We start from the raw sequence: 15,096 nt of genomic DNA, 5'->3' as shown, positions 1-15,096 counted from the left end.
GTTCTCTTTTTTGCACTTGGTGTTGGCTGAGGTGAGAAAACCGGCGTGCAACTTGCTGGCTACATAGTGCAGCACATTGTGCAAAAGAAATGTGCATGCATGGTTCACACGGCCATGCTGGCAGGGCAGGGCCGGAAAAAGCCAGCAACAGTCGGCCCCAATCTCTGATTTAAAAAAACCAAAGAACTCCTTCCCCACCCCGCCACATACACAGGCAACCACCCCTCCCCTGATGAATACATTTTGATTGCAACAATATTTTGAGGGCTGTCCACTTATTTTGTCAAGTAATTTTGATAAATTTTGGTTCAGCCGACAAGATATAAGCCTTGGACAGCACACATTCTGGCTTATGCGATGTGTTGGCTCTTGTAATAAATTGTAATATTTTGTGAGTTATTGTTTTACAAGGGCTGGATTAGGGGTTTTGTTCTACTATTGTCACTGTCCTCTGAGTTGTGATAATACTGCACTGTGCCACTTTCAGAGGCTCCCAGCCATTCCAATTTGGTGGCATGATTTACAGCTTCATAATGGTGTTAATTTGTTCACCCAAGTCGTCAATGATTAGGAAGTCACAATGATGAGGGTCTATCACCATTTCATCTTGCATGATGCAGGGATTTGTTGTGAGACTCTGAGAAGTAACTTATACACCTCAAAGTCAAAATATAATGCAAAATAAACAACTTGAGTGAATTTAGTGAGGGATAATGTATCAAGCAAAATGACATAGCTAGCTATCAAACAGCACAATACTTAAGTCAGGATGGCGGTCTCCATTTTTTAACCTCACTATGTAAAGTTTATATCTAAAATAAAGATACCAATTTCCATACTGTTTCACCCCAGATGGTCCCTGTACTCCAAGATCCCAGCCATAAGAGATGATTTGGGATTCGTTCAAATTTGCAGGAAGAAATTATTTTGCCTCAGAAAGGATCTGTAAACCTTCACTCTTAAATTCCAACGGCCATCCTCATTCATATATCACAATTGGATAGCACAATTGCTTCACAGCTCCAGGGTCCCAGGTTCGATTCCGGCTTGGGTCACTGTCTGTGCGGAGTCTGCACATCCTCCCCGTGTGTGCGTGGGTTTCCTCCGGGTGCTCCGGTTTCCTCCCACAGTCCAAAGATGTGCAGGTTAGGTGGATTGGCCGTGATAAATTGCCCTTAGTGTCCAAAATTGCCCTTAGTGTTGGGTGGGGTTACTGGGTTATGGGGATAGGGTGGAGGTGTTGACTTTGGGTAGGGTGCTCTTTCCAAGAGCCGGTGCAGACTCGATGGGCCGAATGGCCTCCTTCTGCACTGTAAATTCTATAAAAAAAAAAAAGTTGATGGGATCCATCCATCTTCCTTTTTCTTTACTGGCCTTGCATTTATTTGCTACTTGGGAAGCAAGAGCGCACCTGAAAGAGTTCTTGTCCATTTACATTTGAGCCAAATATATCTGCATGGTATTTGAGATCATTGCAAGCTCTTAAGTTGCTTGTCAAATACACGACACACTGAAGAGGGTTTCACTACATTTTTCCATTGTTAATGTGATTTCAGGAAGTTTTCCACTTCATGGACGGCTTGGAGTTGGACAGCATCCAAACTTGTGTGCGGATGGACCCTACACAGAAAGCAGGTGCAGTCTATTAGATAGGAAACAAAACAAATTAAGAAAGCATCTTGAAGTTATTAATGTACATCTGAAACAATTTGAGGTAATAAAATATGTTGGCTTGACCAAAGACAGACAGAATTAATTTCCACTTTCTTCAGCAGATGACACAGAGCTGGGTTAGTGGCAGCTGACATGAGAAAAATTGCTCTGCATTTCCCATCCCCCATGACGGATTCTTGCCTTGTTGCGCATTCCATTGATGAGTCACCATTTTTTAAAATTGAAAAATAGGTGATGGAACAAATTTATATTGTGAACTCACCTCCATTGACAACTGGTTTAAATGCCTCCTTGATGGACTTGTGACTAAAAGACACCAACAATGTAGTATCAATGCCATAAAAGGGAAACAACATTGTGAAATGGGTTAGCCACTGCCTTTGTTTAAATATAATGTCAACTGGTGGGTTGAATATTTCCCCAGACTGTTGGTGAGAAGGGCCTCAATTCAGTTTTGCAAAGGGGTGGACTTATACCATAAATCCTTTTCCTTGGTACTAATTGACAATATGGCTTTCTCCGAGATTTCACCAGGTAACCATTGTGGGAATCAGGAAAAATAATAACACTTGTGAAGTAGAAGATGTTACTGGGGTAAAGAAAGAAGAACGTTACATTGACAATGCTATCCTTGATGCTGACACCGAGTGCCAGAAATGTTTCCACCATTCCTATCCCTTAATTTGATGAAGTGGAAACGCCACACAGACCAGGAAGGCACGGCAATATGAGCCAGGGTTTCCATCCCTGCTTGACATTCACTTATAGCCGCTGGAGTGTATTTGTTTGTCAATAAAAAAAGGACAGGATTTGGCTGTGGTATCCTCTTTGGTTGAATGTCCCATTGGAATTTACCCATTAGCCATGTCTTGGGTAGCCCACAGTTAGTTGGGCAACTGGCATCTCAGGACATGGCAAATGGAAAAGGAAGTTAACTCCTTGAAGCCTCTTTGTCATTCAAAATGATTATGGCTGATATGTAACCTCACTTCATCAAAAGTAATTAGTGTATTCAGGAGGGAAGGAGGCAGGTCAATATAAATCAGGGAATATTGGTCAGTAACACCAAGTTTGGTATGCAGAAATATATTGAAACATTCATACATAGAAGATAGGAGCTGGAGGAGGCCATTTGGCCCTTCGAGCCTGCTCCGCCATTCATTCTGATCATGGCTGATCATCAAATTCAATACCCTAATCCTGCCTTCTCCCCCCCACCCCCATCTCCCTTGATCCCTTTAGCCCTAAGAGCTTCATCTAAATCCTTCTTGAAATCACATGTATTGGCCTCAACTGCTTTCTGTGGTAGTGAATTCCACAGATTCACCACTCTCTGGGTGACAACATTTCTCCTCACCTCAGTCCTAAAAGGTTTACTCCTTATTATCAAACAGTGACCCCGAATTCTGGACTTCCCATTCTTTGGGAACATTCTTTCTGAAACTACCCTGCCTAATCTTGTTAGAATGTTAGAAGTTTCAATAGGATCCTCTCACTCTTCTAAACTCCAAGAATATAATCCTAATTGACATAATTTCTCCATATATCACAGTTCTACGATCCCAGGGATCAGCCTGGTAAACCTTTGCTGCATTCCTTCTGTAGCAAGAACATTCTTCCTGAGATAAGGACACCAAAATTGCACACAATATTTCAGTTGTGGCTTTACCAACTACTGTACAATTACAGTAAAACGTTCTATTCCTATATTCAAATCCTCTCGCAATGAAGGCGAACATACCATTCGCCTTCTTTACCGCCTGCTGGGCCTGTGCATTTACTTTCAGCAACTGATGCACAAGGACACATGCATAAATAGAAAATCTCAAACAGAAATGCAAAACTGCCACAAGTAAGTAGTTCAGCATTCCGGAGGAACCTGAACTCAATTCAGAACACTGGTGTTCAACATCAGAGGAGAAAATAAAACCAATTTCGAAGTCAGTTTATCCATTGTGTGTGCACACACTCTCGAAGAGAACGGCGTTCAAACTATTTTCTGAAAGATTTCACTGGCTGTCACTGCTGCTCTTTCAACTGTTCTGAGGAGTCCCTCAGTTCGTTGTTCACACTGGAACATTTAACTCTGGTCAGATATTTGGCAGTCATCAAGAACAGAATGCCTTCATCCCATATGTCTGGTTAGATTTTCAACAACTGCATTAATAATTGTTCCTAAAAGGAGGAGTTACCTTTGATACTTTTCAGTGCGCTGAGAGAGAATCTTGCAGTCTCACACACCCCTGTGTGACTTATTAGGAAGTCTTTTTCATTGACGTTAAAAGTACTTTGCATGCAACTTTTAATTTGAACAGGAACCCCACACAAAACAGGTCCAAAACGAATATTCTAATATCCAGTGCACACTATTTCACTGTTTACAGTCAGCTATATTCTGATTTCACCCCATTTTTACAAAGGGTAGTTTCAGAAGGCCACACCAAAACAAGGAGTATATGTTCAAAACTAAAAACCCTGTAAGCCTGGCTGTGAAGCTTCTACAGTTTTGGAAATCACGTCAGCAGCTTCTATGGACAGGCAGAGAACTTCACTGCGGGAAAGTCAGGAAATGGCAATGACTATTTACATTTGTTTCTTTTGCTCATTCCTATAGATCAGTGTTTTTCAAACTTTTTTTCCCCCGGGATCCACTTTTGCTAACCGGTTGAACTTGGGGACCCACGCTGGCCGACCTTTGCGACAAATGGCACGTTTGCTTACCTTTTTTCAAAAATCTTTTTATTCTTCTCATTTTCAACATTTTGATCAAATAAACAACAAAAGAAAAAACAAACAAAAACAAGTACAATAACAATCCCCCAAACAAAAACAGCACCGCACTCAATATACAGACCAAAACATCCACCCGTACATTCCAAGTAAAAACAAAAGTTGACAGTCAATCAGTAAACAGTGGAATCAAAGACAATAATAACCCCAAACCCCCGAATGTTCGATGGCAACCAATTCTCGAAAGTGCATAATAACAGTCCCCATGAATTGTAGAACACTTCCTTCATCCCCCTCAGCTCATACTTCACCTTCTCCAGAGTCAGAAATTCAAGAAGATCCCCCCGCCAAGCTGAGGCACAGGGCGGCGAAGCTGACCTCCACCTCAAAAGGACCCGCCTCCAAGTAATCAGTGAGGCGAAGGCTAAAACATCTGCCCCCGCACCTGCCTGCAGCCCGGCCGGTCCGACACCCTGAAAATGGCTTCTAGGGACCCTGGTTCCAAGTTCATGTGCACTACCCCCGAGATGACACTGAAAACCTCCCTCCAATACTTCTCCAGCTTCGGATAGGACCAAACCATATGTGGTTTGCGGGGCTCCTCCCACAATGCTCACATACATCCTCCATTCCCTCAAAGAGTCGGCTCATCCCTTGCCCTCGTGAGGTATGCCCTACACACGACCTTCAGCTGTATCAGCCCCAACCAAGGAATGATTGCAACAGCAGAGCTGCATTCATTGGCTGGCCCGCTTACAGTAGATATGCTGTTGGACGTGCTGGCTGAGGAATTTAATTTACAATTTACACTTTGAGAGGCAGTGGAAGTTGGTCTTGGAGAGATTATGTAAGTTGGCTGAGGTATCATTGGGCCCACTCCGGGTGGAAAGCCGTTGGGACAATGAAAAAACATGGTGAGATTCTGCTCACAAGGCAACATAATGCTTGCGTCATTAGAGACTGAAATAGCAGCGATGAAAATAAAAGTTGAACGCAAAAGTCGATGAACTGGAAAACTGGCCATGGTGGCAGAACTTCCAAGTTGTGGGGTTGCCGAAGAGGGTGGAGGTCATGAACCCCACCGAATATCTAGCACGAATGGTTTGGAAGATGGCGGGCGATAGTTGTCCCTCCTTCCCCTGGGTACTCGACAGGACCCAGCAGACACTCCAGGAGAAGCCTCGACCAAATGAGCCACCTTGTGCGATGATCATTTGGTTCCATACTTTTCAGGGTATGGATAAGGTCCTGCAGTGGGCCAAGGAGTACCGTGACACAAAATGGGAAGGAAATCTGATCCGGATCTATCAAGACAGAGGGGCAGAGCTAGCGAGGAAGCGGGGGGGCCTTTAACAAGGTGAAGGCCGCTGTCCACAGGAAGGGCATTCTATTCGGAGTGGTATACACGGCCAGGTTGCAGGCCATACACAAGGCTAAGGAAGTTTATGTTAAGATACTCGAGGAGGGGGAGGACTTTATTAACAAACATGGACTGGGGTCCAATTAGACAAAAGATGTTCTATGAAGGATTTCTTTACGATTTCTTGTGAGGATTGTGGGCTGAAGGGGGTGGTGGCGATATTCTGTATATAGTTGTTAATCTGTTGTTGAAGTTTGTTTTCTCTGTTTGTGGGATGATGGCAAATTCTTTGATGTTGTATGGTTTACAGGTTCCTTTTTCTTTTGAGAAATAGTTGATACTCATGTTGGGCAATGCTGTTGTCCTTTTTATTGTCCTGATGGGAGCTACCTCGCTAGCAGTGTATCATGCTGGCGAATGGGAGTGAGATAGGGGAAGGAGTTGCAGTCGTAAATCCAGTTCTATCTGGTTTGGCATGCTTAGTGTTGGGGAGTGGTTGGGGAGGGGAGGGGGGAAGAGTGCTGAAGCTGTGAGTCTGGTTCCGATTTGGGGGAGGGGGGGGGAAAGGTCAGCTGGCTGATGGTTGATCCAGGACATTCTTTGTGTTTTTTGGGGAGATGGGGTTGGCTGCCATCTTGGGATGACCTTTGACCGATACCTCTTAAAGATTCATTTGTTTGTCCCTGACGGTGGAAATGGCTGATTCCCAAAGGAGGCAGGCTGGGAATCCCCAAATTCAGCTTGTCACCTGAAATGTAATGGGACTGGGTGGCCCAGTGAAGAGATTAAGAGTTTTTTTCATCTAAAGAACGTAAATGCTGATGTGGTGCTTTTGCAAAGGACCTATTTGCGGCTGCGGGATCAGATCCGGAGTGGGTGGGGAGGGCACATGTTCCACTCTGGCTTCGATGGTAGAGCCCAAGGCGCAGCAATTTTGATCAATAAGCAAATGCCGCTATCAGCCACCAGAATTGTGGTTGACCCCAATGGTAGGTATGTGGATCCTTGCCAGGTACTTTGGTAGTTATGGTAAATGTATATGCCCCGAACTGGGACGATGTGGCATTTATTAAGGGTTTGCTGTCCTCTATTTCTGATTTGGATACACACCAGTAGGTCTTGGCGGGGGAACTTTAATTGTGAGCTGGAGCCCAAAATGGATCAATCGAGGCCTAAATCTCTGGCTCCCTCAGGGATGGCGGATGTGCTTCAGACCTGTGGAGATTCCTGCACCCACATGATTGGGAATTCTCATTTCTTCTCACACTCACAAAAGAGTGGAGAGGCAAGACTTCATTAAACAGCGTGAAGAGAGAGGTGAAACTTAACTAAAGAGTGTGGAAAAGGGGGGAGGGATGGAGTGGGGGGGAGAAGGTGTGAGGAAGAGGATAGGGGAGGCGAAGGACAAGCAGGAGGGACAAAGCCACAAAGGAGCGGCCCAAATGCAAGCTAAGGCCCAACCCAAATTGTAAATAATACGTGTTTTGGCCATATTGGGGAATGTGAAATATGTATGCCAACAAAAGGGGGGGGAGGCACAGCCACAGTTGCTGGAAAATTCACGCTTATGAATATATGTGTTGGTTTTTGGCGCGGTTTTGTGATTTAGCTTTGTGGCGAGGCTGAATAGACTCGGACTGTTTTCATTAGAAAGACGGAGATGGAGGGGTGACCTGATAGAGGGCTACAAGATTATGAGAGGTATGGATAGAGTGGATGGGCAGGCACTCTTTCCCAAGGGAGAGGGGGCAGTCACCAGGGGGCATAGGTTTAAGGTCCGTGGGGCAAAGTTCAGAGAGTTTAGCGGCGAGAGACGAGATTTCACTGAAGAGCGCGGAGTGAGAGGCAAGACTTCAATCAAGAGCACAGAGAAAGCCGAAACACGGAGAGAGGGTGACACGGTGGCACAGTGGTTAGCACTGCTGCTTCATAATGCCAGTGACCTGGGTTCAATTCTGGCCTAGGATGACTGTGTGGAGTTTGCACTTTCTCCCTGCGTCTGCGTGGGTTTCCTCCGGGTGCTCCAGTTTCCCCCCACAATCCAAAGATGTGCAGGTTCTCGAATCATAGAATTTACAGTGCAGAAGGAGGTCATCTGGCCCATTAAGACTGCACCGGCCTTTGGAAACCCGACTTAAGCCCACCCTATCCCCATAACCCAGTAACCCCGCCTAACCTTTTGGAGATTGAGGGGCAATTTAGCATGGTCAATCCACATAACCTGAACATATTCAATTCCTCACAACTAAAACATACCCCAGAGTGGAAGAAAGATGGTAAGAGGGATAAAAAACATCAATGGCTAAGCAAGGAGGTTAAGGACAATATCAAGACAAAAACTAAGGTATATCATGTTGCAAAGGCCAGTGGCAGGCTGGAAGATTGGGAAACTTTCAAACGTAAACAAAGGGTTACTAAAAAAGTAATAAAAAGAGCGAAAGTAAATTACAAAAGGAAGCTAGCTCAAAATATCAAAAAGGATAGGAAAAGCTTCTGTAAGCACATAAAAGTCAGCATGGTTTTATGAAAGATAAATCATGTTTGACTAATGTTCTAGAGTTCTTCAAAGATGCAACAAGCCAAGTGAATAATGGGGATCCTGTAGCTGTGTGATATCTGGACTTCCAGATATGAAGGCATTTCATAAGGTGCCGCACAGAAGGCTAATATCGAGGTTAGATCACATGGGGTTAGGGATAATTTCTTAGCTAGGATAGAAGACTGGCTGACAGACAGAAATCAGAGAGTCGGGATAAATGGTTTTTTTTCTGGATGGCATAATGTAAACGGGTGGGGTGCCAGAGGGTTCGGTCCTTGGGCTCCAACTATTTACAATCTCTATTAACGACTTGGATCCAAGGATCGAAGGTTCTGTAGTCAAATTTGCAGTTGACACTAAAATAGGTGGGACCGTAAAGTACAATGAGGAAATAAGAATCTTACAAATAGATGTAGATATGTTAGGTGAGTGAGCCAAAATGTGGCAGATGGAGTTTAATGTGGATAAGTGTGAGGTCATCCATTTTGGTTGGAAAAATGGAAATTATTGAAAATGGCAAATTATTGAAATCGGGAGAGACCTCGGGGTGTTCCAGTGCAGAGGGATTGTCCTCATGCGTGAGTCATAGAAACCTAGCGTGCAGATACAGCAGGTAATTACAAAAGCAAATGGAATGTTGGCATTTACAGCTAAAGAAATAGAGTATAAAGGTAAGGAAGTGATGCTGCAACTGTCCAAGTGCACCTGGAATATGGTGCACAGTTTTGGTCCCCTTATTTGAGGAAAGATGTAGTGACATTGGAGGCAGTTCAGAGGAGGTTCACTAGATTGATTCCAGAGATGAGGGGCTTGTCTTATGAAGAGAGATCGAGCAGTTTAGGACTATACTCTCTAGAGTTTCGAAGAATGAGGGGAGGTCAAATTGAGGTATGTAAGATGACAAAAGCAATGGATAACGTACGTGGAGCAGATCTTTCCTCTAGTGGGACATTTTAGAATAAGAGGTCATAGTCTTGGGAGAAGGGGTAGCAAATTTAAAACAGATGAGGAGGAACTACTCTCTCAAAGGGTCATGATTCTGTGCAGAGTGCAGTGGATTCTGGGAAAGTGAATAAATTTAAGGAGGAGTTAGACAGATTTTGAATTGGTAATGGGTTGAAGGGGCAGGACAGTGGAGATGAGGCCATGATGAGATCAGCCCTGATCGTATTGAACGGTGGAAAAGCTCGAGAGGCTAAATTGTGTCCTCCTGTTCCTAGTTCCTATGTTCTAAGAAATAACTATTCTGTCTTATTCTACATTCCAGTTCTTGGTCTGTTGGTAACAGCACCGCAAGCATAAATATGGTGTTCTTCATTAATGAGGGAATTTCTTGATTAATTAAGGGATCAGGGATTATGGGAAAAGGTAGGAAAATGAGGATGAGGAACATAGAAGATATGAGGAATAAACGAATGACTAGGGTAAGAGTAGGGCCAGTCAAGGACAGTAGTGGGCAGTTGTGCTTGGAGTCCGAGGAGATAGGAGAGGTGCTGAATGAATATTTTTTGTCAGTATTCACACAGGAAAAAGACAATGTTGTTGAGGAGAATACTGAGATTCAGGCTACTGGACTAGAAGGGCTTGAGGTTCATAAGGAGGAGGTGTTAGCAATTCTGGAAAGTGTGAAAATAGATAAGTCCCCTGGGCCGGTTGGGATTTATCCTAGGATTCTCTGGGAAGCTAGTGAGGAGATTGCTGAGCCTTTGGCTTTGATCTTTAAGTCATCTTTGTCTATAGGAATAGTGCCAGAAGACTGGAGGATAGCAAATGTTGTCCCCTTGTTCAAGAAGGGGAGTAGAGACAACCCCGGTAACTATAGACCACTGAGCCTTACTTCTGTTGTGGGCAAAATCTTGGAAAGGTTAATAAGAGATAGGATGTATAATCATCTGGAAAGGAATAATTTGATTAGAGATAGTCAACAAGGTTTTGTGAAGGGTAGGTCGTGCTTCACAAACCTTATTGAGTTCTTTGAGAAGGTGACCAAACAGGTGGATGAGGGCAAAGCAGTTGATGTGGTATATGGATTTCAGTAAAACGTTTGATAAGGTTTCCCACAGTAGGCTACTGCAGAAAATATGGAGGCATGGGATTCAGGGAGATTTAGCAGTTTGGATCAGAAATTGGCTAGCTGGAAGAAGACAGAGGGTGGTGGTTGATGGGAAATGTTCAGACTGGAGTCCAGTTACGAGTGGTGTACCACAAGGATCTGTTTTGGGGCCACTGCTGTTTGTCATTTTTATAAATGACCTGGAGGAGGGCGTAGAAGGACATGAAAGTCGGTGGAGTTGTGGACAGTGCGGAAGGATGGTCCAAGTTACAGAGGAACATAGATAAGCTACAGTGCTGGGCTGAGAGGTGGCAAATGGAATTTAATGCAGAAAAGTGTGAGGTGATTCATTTTGGAAGGAATAACAGGAAGACAGAGTACTGGGCTAATGGTAAGATTCTTGGCAGTGTGGATGAGCAGAGAGATCTCGGTGTCCATGTACATAGATCCCTGAAAGTTGCCACCCAGGTTGAGAGGGTTGTTAAGAAGGCGTACGGTGTGTTAGTTTTTATTGGTAGAGGGATTGAGTTTCGGAGCCATGAGGTCATGTTGCAGCTGTACAAACTCTGGTGCGGCCGCATTTGGAGTATTGCGTGCAGTTCTGGTCGCCGCATTATAGGAAGGATGTGGAATCATTGGAAAGGGTGCAGAGGAAATTTACCAGAATGTTGCCTGGTATAGAGGGAAGATCTTATGAGGAAAGGCTGAGGGACCTGAGGCTGTTTTCGTTAGAGAGAAGAAGGTTAAGAGGTGACTTAATTGAGGCATACAAGATGATCAGAGGATTGGATAGGGTGGACAGTGAGAGCCTTTTTCCTTGGATGATGATGTCTAGCACGAGGGGACATAGCTTTAAATTCATGGGAGATAGATATAGGACAGATGTCAGAGGTAGGTTCTTTGCTCAGAGAGTAGTAAGGGTGTGGAATGCCCTGCCTGCAACAGTAGTGGACTCGCCAACCCTAAGGGCATTCAAATGGTCATTGGATAGACATATGGATGATCAGGGAAATAGTGTAGATGGGCTTTAGAGTGGTTTCACGGGTCGGCGCAACATCGAGGGCCGAAGGGCCTGTACTGCGCTGTCATGTTCTATGTTCTATGATCCAATGACAGAGCAGACTAGATTGGGCCGAATGGCCTGATTCTGCTCCTATATCTTGTGGTCTACTTAAGCATAGACAATTTTTTACTGGGTAAGTCCCTGCTCCCGATATCAGAGGTGGAGTATTCGGCGATAGTAATCTCTGACCATGCTCCACATATTGTGGACCTTGAGCTGAGGACAGATCCCATTCAGCGGGCACCATGGAGATTGATGTGGTGCTATTGGCGGAGTTGGGGATTCTGTGAACGCATAGCCATGGCAATGGAAGAGTACATTGGGTTTAACAGGAATGGATCGGTCTCTCCCTCCAAGTAATGGGAGGCACTTAAGCCGGTGATAAGAGGAAAGATAATCTCGTATAAAGCGCACTTAGACCGGGCAGTGAGGGCGGTACGGCAGCGTTTGCGGGGGGGTGATCCTGGAAGCAGATCGTCACTACTCGGATGATCCTACACTGGAGCTGCTTCCAATTGGAATGCAAATGCAGTTTGACTTGGTGTCCACCGGAAAGGCTGTGAGACAGCTGCAACGCGCGAGGGGTGTAGTGTATGAGCATGGGGGGAAGGTAGACCGTCTGTTGATGCACCAGCTGAGGCAGCAGGCGGCTTCATTGGAGATTGTACAGAACAGAGATACAAGGGGCAGCTTAGTGACTGCGTCGAGGGAAGTCAGTGTGGCATTTGAGGCTTTTAAAACAATTTAGAGTACCCAATTATTTTTGTTACAATTAAGGGGCAATTAAGCATGGACAATCCACCCAACCTGCACATCTTTGGGTTGTGGCGGTGAAACCCATGCAAACTCAGACATTTGAGACTTTTGATAGGGATCTCTCCAGGTCAGAGCCTCCAGAGGGGGTGTTGGACATGATGGGGTTTCTAGGCAGGTTGCCCTTCCCAAAAGTAGAGGGGGAGAGTAGGGAGGAGTTGAAGTCCCTGCTCGGCTCAGAGGAAGTGATTAGTTGATGCAGACGGGCAAGGTTCTCAGCACTGATGGGTAGCCTGTTGAGTTTTGCAAAAATGTTTCAGACCAGCTGGTGCCATTAATGGTAGATATGTTCAACGATGTTTTAGCTCGAGGTTCGCTACCGGATGCACTTTCACAGGCCTTGTGGTAGTCACCACTGATGAATATATTAGGTGCTTTGTGGTAATGCCCTGAACTACAGGTATGGGGATAGTTTCCTGCCTGCTGGCTCCGCCCAGTAGGCAGAGTATAAATATGTGCTCCTCACACAGCAGCCATTTCGCCAGCTGCTGTAGGAGGCCACACAGCTTAGTGTAATAAAGCCAACTCTCGTCTTTGTGTAATTGATTGTGCATCAATTTGTTACACTAAAGTTTTCAGAAGATGGACCTACGCATCAAGCCGGATCGCCTGCAGCTGGATCCGCAATCAGGCAACGCCAAAAAGGACCTTGAACATTGGCTAGTCTGTTTGGAAGCTTACATCAGGTCTGCACCAGACCCAGTAACCTCAGAAGATTCAGATCCTCTACACGCGGCTGTGCTCCAACGTCTTTCCACTTATCCAGGACACGCCGACCTACGAAGACGCCATGGTGCTACTGAAGGAAAACTACGCTCAGCGGACTAACACGCTCTACGCCAGACACATCCTCTCCACTCGTAGTCAACTTCCTGGTGAGTCAGTGGAAGATTTCTGGTGGGCTCTAATTCCCCAAGTCAGAGTCTGTGACTGTCAGGCCGTCACGGCCACGGAACACTCGAACTTGCTCATGAGAGCCATCTGGGATGGCCACTTCCCGATTACAAAATGGACACTGCAAAGATTGCAGGGAAAATGGACAATACTGAGAAAACAAGCAGGTTCAGGGTTTGCCTGCATATTGGAGCCGCAGCTCCCAGTCAAGACCAAAACTACAAACCCATTAGCATACTAATGGCCCATCTCCAGGAACAAAAGAGTAACATTTGAATAACCGACACTAAGGCAGACACCCCGGCGCCAGAGGAGACCAGAACAAAGCGGCTAACGGCCACCTAGGATACGCCCAGCCATCAGGGCACCCACCCCTTTATTGGAGGAAATCGATAGGAACGATCTAGAAATGGCCCAATTAATTGGGGCCAAGTTCAAGGCCTGCCCAAAAGCGCGCAAAGCCTCTTTGGGTATAAGAAGGATCCCCCAAGAGAGAATCGCTCTCTTGGCTCCGGCTCTCACCGAGGAGAGACCTTCCCAACAGCTGCACCAGAACAAGTAAGTCCAAGGTCAAGCACGCTACCAGACTGACCACCTTAGCTGTTCCCCTTCACCACTTCTACCCCAGCAGCCTCAGAACCGAACAACGACCATTGTTCCTCTGACTGAGTGGGCGCCCGAAGCTAAGTATAGGCGTTAGCAGTAGTAATAGTTTAGTCTGTAGTATTTGTGCATGAGTATATTTAACTGTGTGCGTAAATAAATAAGCATTTGACTTTGAACTAACTAACTGGTGTTAGTCTTTGATCAGTATTCGGTTTGAACCCTGTGGCGGTATCGAAAGATACCTGCGACTCTAGAGCAAACATAATTCGAATTAAGGAAGGCGACCATATTGACCGCCATATTCAGAGCCGAATTAGCAACAGGACAGGGTCGGATTACATCCGCCAGCACCTCTTAGAAGGGGCCACGCTCAACCTCGCGGCAACCAAAAAGCTAACGCTCTCGCTGACGGTCGCTTAGCGCAACATCCAGGCCTGCACCCCCGGCCGCGCGTCCCACCCCTCCTATGCATCGTGGACTCCGCAGACGGCCGCCCCATCGGGGACCCCACTCAGCCAACCCCACGCCTGTGCCGTGCGGCAGCCAACCAACCCCGGGGGCCCCAAATGTTACTTCTGTGGGCAGCCAAAACACCCCCGACAACGCTGCCCGGCCCGGAGCGTCCTTTGCAAGGGCTGCGGCAAGAAGGGACATTTCGCTGTGGTGTGCCAAGCCCGCGCAGCCGCCGCTATTGTTCCGACCCCCCCCCCCACATATGGCCAGTGGGCGCCGCCATCTTCCCCTCCCTGGACCACGTGCGGCCCGTGGGCGCCGCCATCTTGTTCGACCCCTACCACGTGCGACCCGTGGGCACCACCATCTTGTTCGACCCCCACCACATGCGGCCCGTGGGCGCCGCCATCTTGTCCTCCCCAGGATCATCAGGCATCGCCATCTTGTTTCCCCCAAGACACATGCGGCCCTTGGGCGCCGCCATCGTACCATGCCCCCCGGGCACCCCATCGTCTGCCACCATCGATGACCAGCCGCGTCTCGCCTCAGTCACGATTGACCAGTCCCGCCCACGCAACCTAGCAACGGCCTCCACCAAATGTGAAAATCGATGGGCATGAGATCTCCTGCCTGCTGGACTACAGGAGCACCGAGAGCTTCATCCATCCCGATACGGTAAGGCGCTGCTCCCTCGCGGTACACACTGCCAACCAGAGAATCTCCCTGGACTCCGGGTCCCACTCCGTGGCGATCCGGGGGTACTGCATCGCCACTCTCACTGTCCAGAGCGTTGAGTTCAGCGGCTTCCGCCTCTACATCCTCCCCAACCTCTGCGCTGCCTTGCTACTCGGCCTGGACTTCCAGTGCAACCTCCAGAGCCTAACATTGAAACTCGGCACACCCCTACCACC

General features: G+C 46.6%; 1 long non-coding RNA gene across 1 annotated transcript in view; it reads left to right on the top strand.

The window, feature by feature from the left end:
• Positions 1-15,096, top strand: part of LOC140396738 (uncharacterized) — a 40,633-nt gene that overhangs the window by 687 nt on the left and 24,850 nt on the right. The window contains exon 2 of the long non-coding RNA XR_011936610.1: positions 1,557-1,635. This is a non-coding gene — a long non-coding RNA (uncharacterized lncRNA). The remainder of the gene's footprint in view (positions 1-1,556; positions 1,636-15,096) is intronic.

The sequence above is a fragment of the Scyliorhinus torazame genome, chromosome 20 (genome assembly GCF_047496885.1).
Source record: "Scyliorhinus torazame isolate Kashiwa2021f chromosome 20, sScyTor2.1, whole genome shotgun sequence".
NCBI classification, from domain to species: Eukaryota; Metazoa; Chordata; class Chondrichthyes; order Carcharhiniformes; family Scyliorhinidae; genus Scyliorhinus; species Scyliorhinus torazame.
This window is presented reverse-complemented; position numbering and strand designations above follow the sequence as displayed.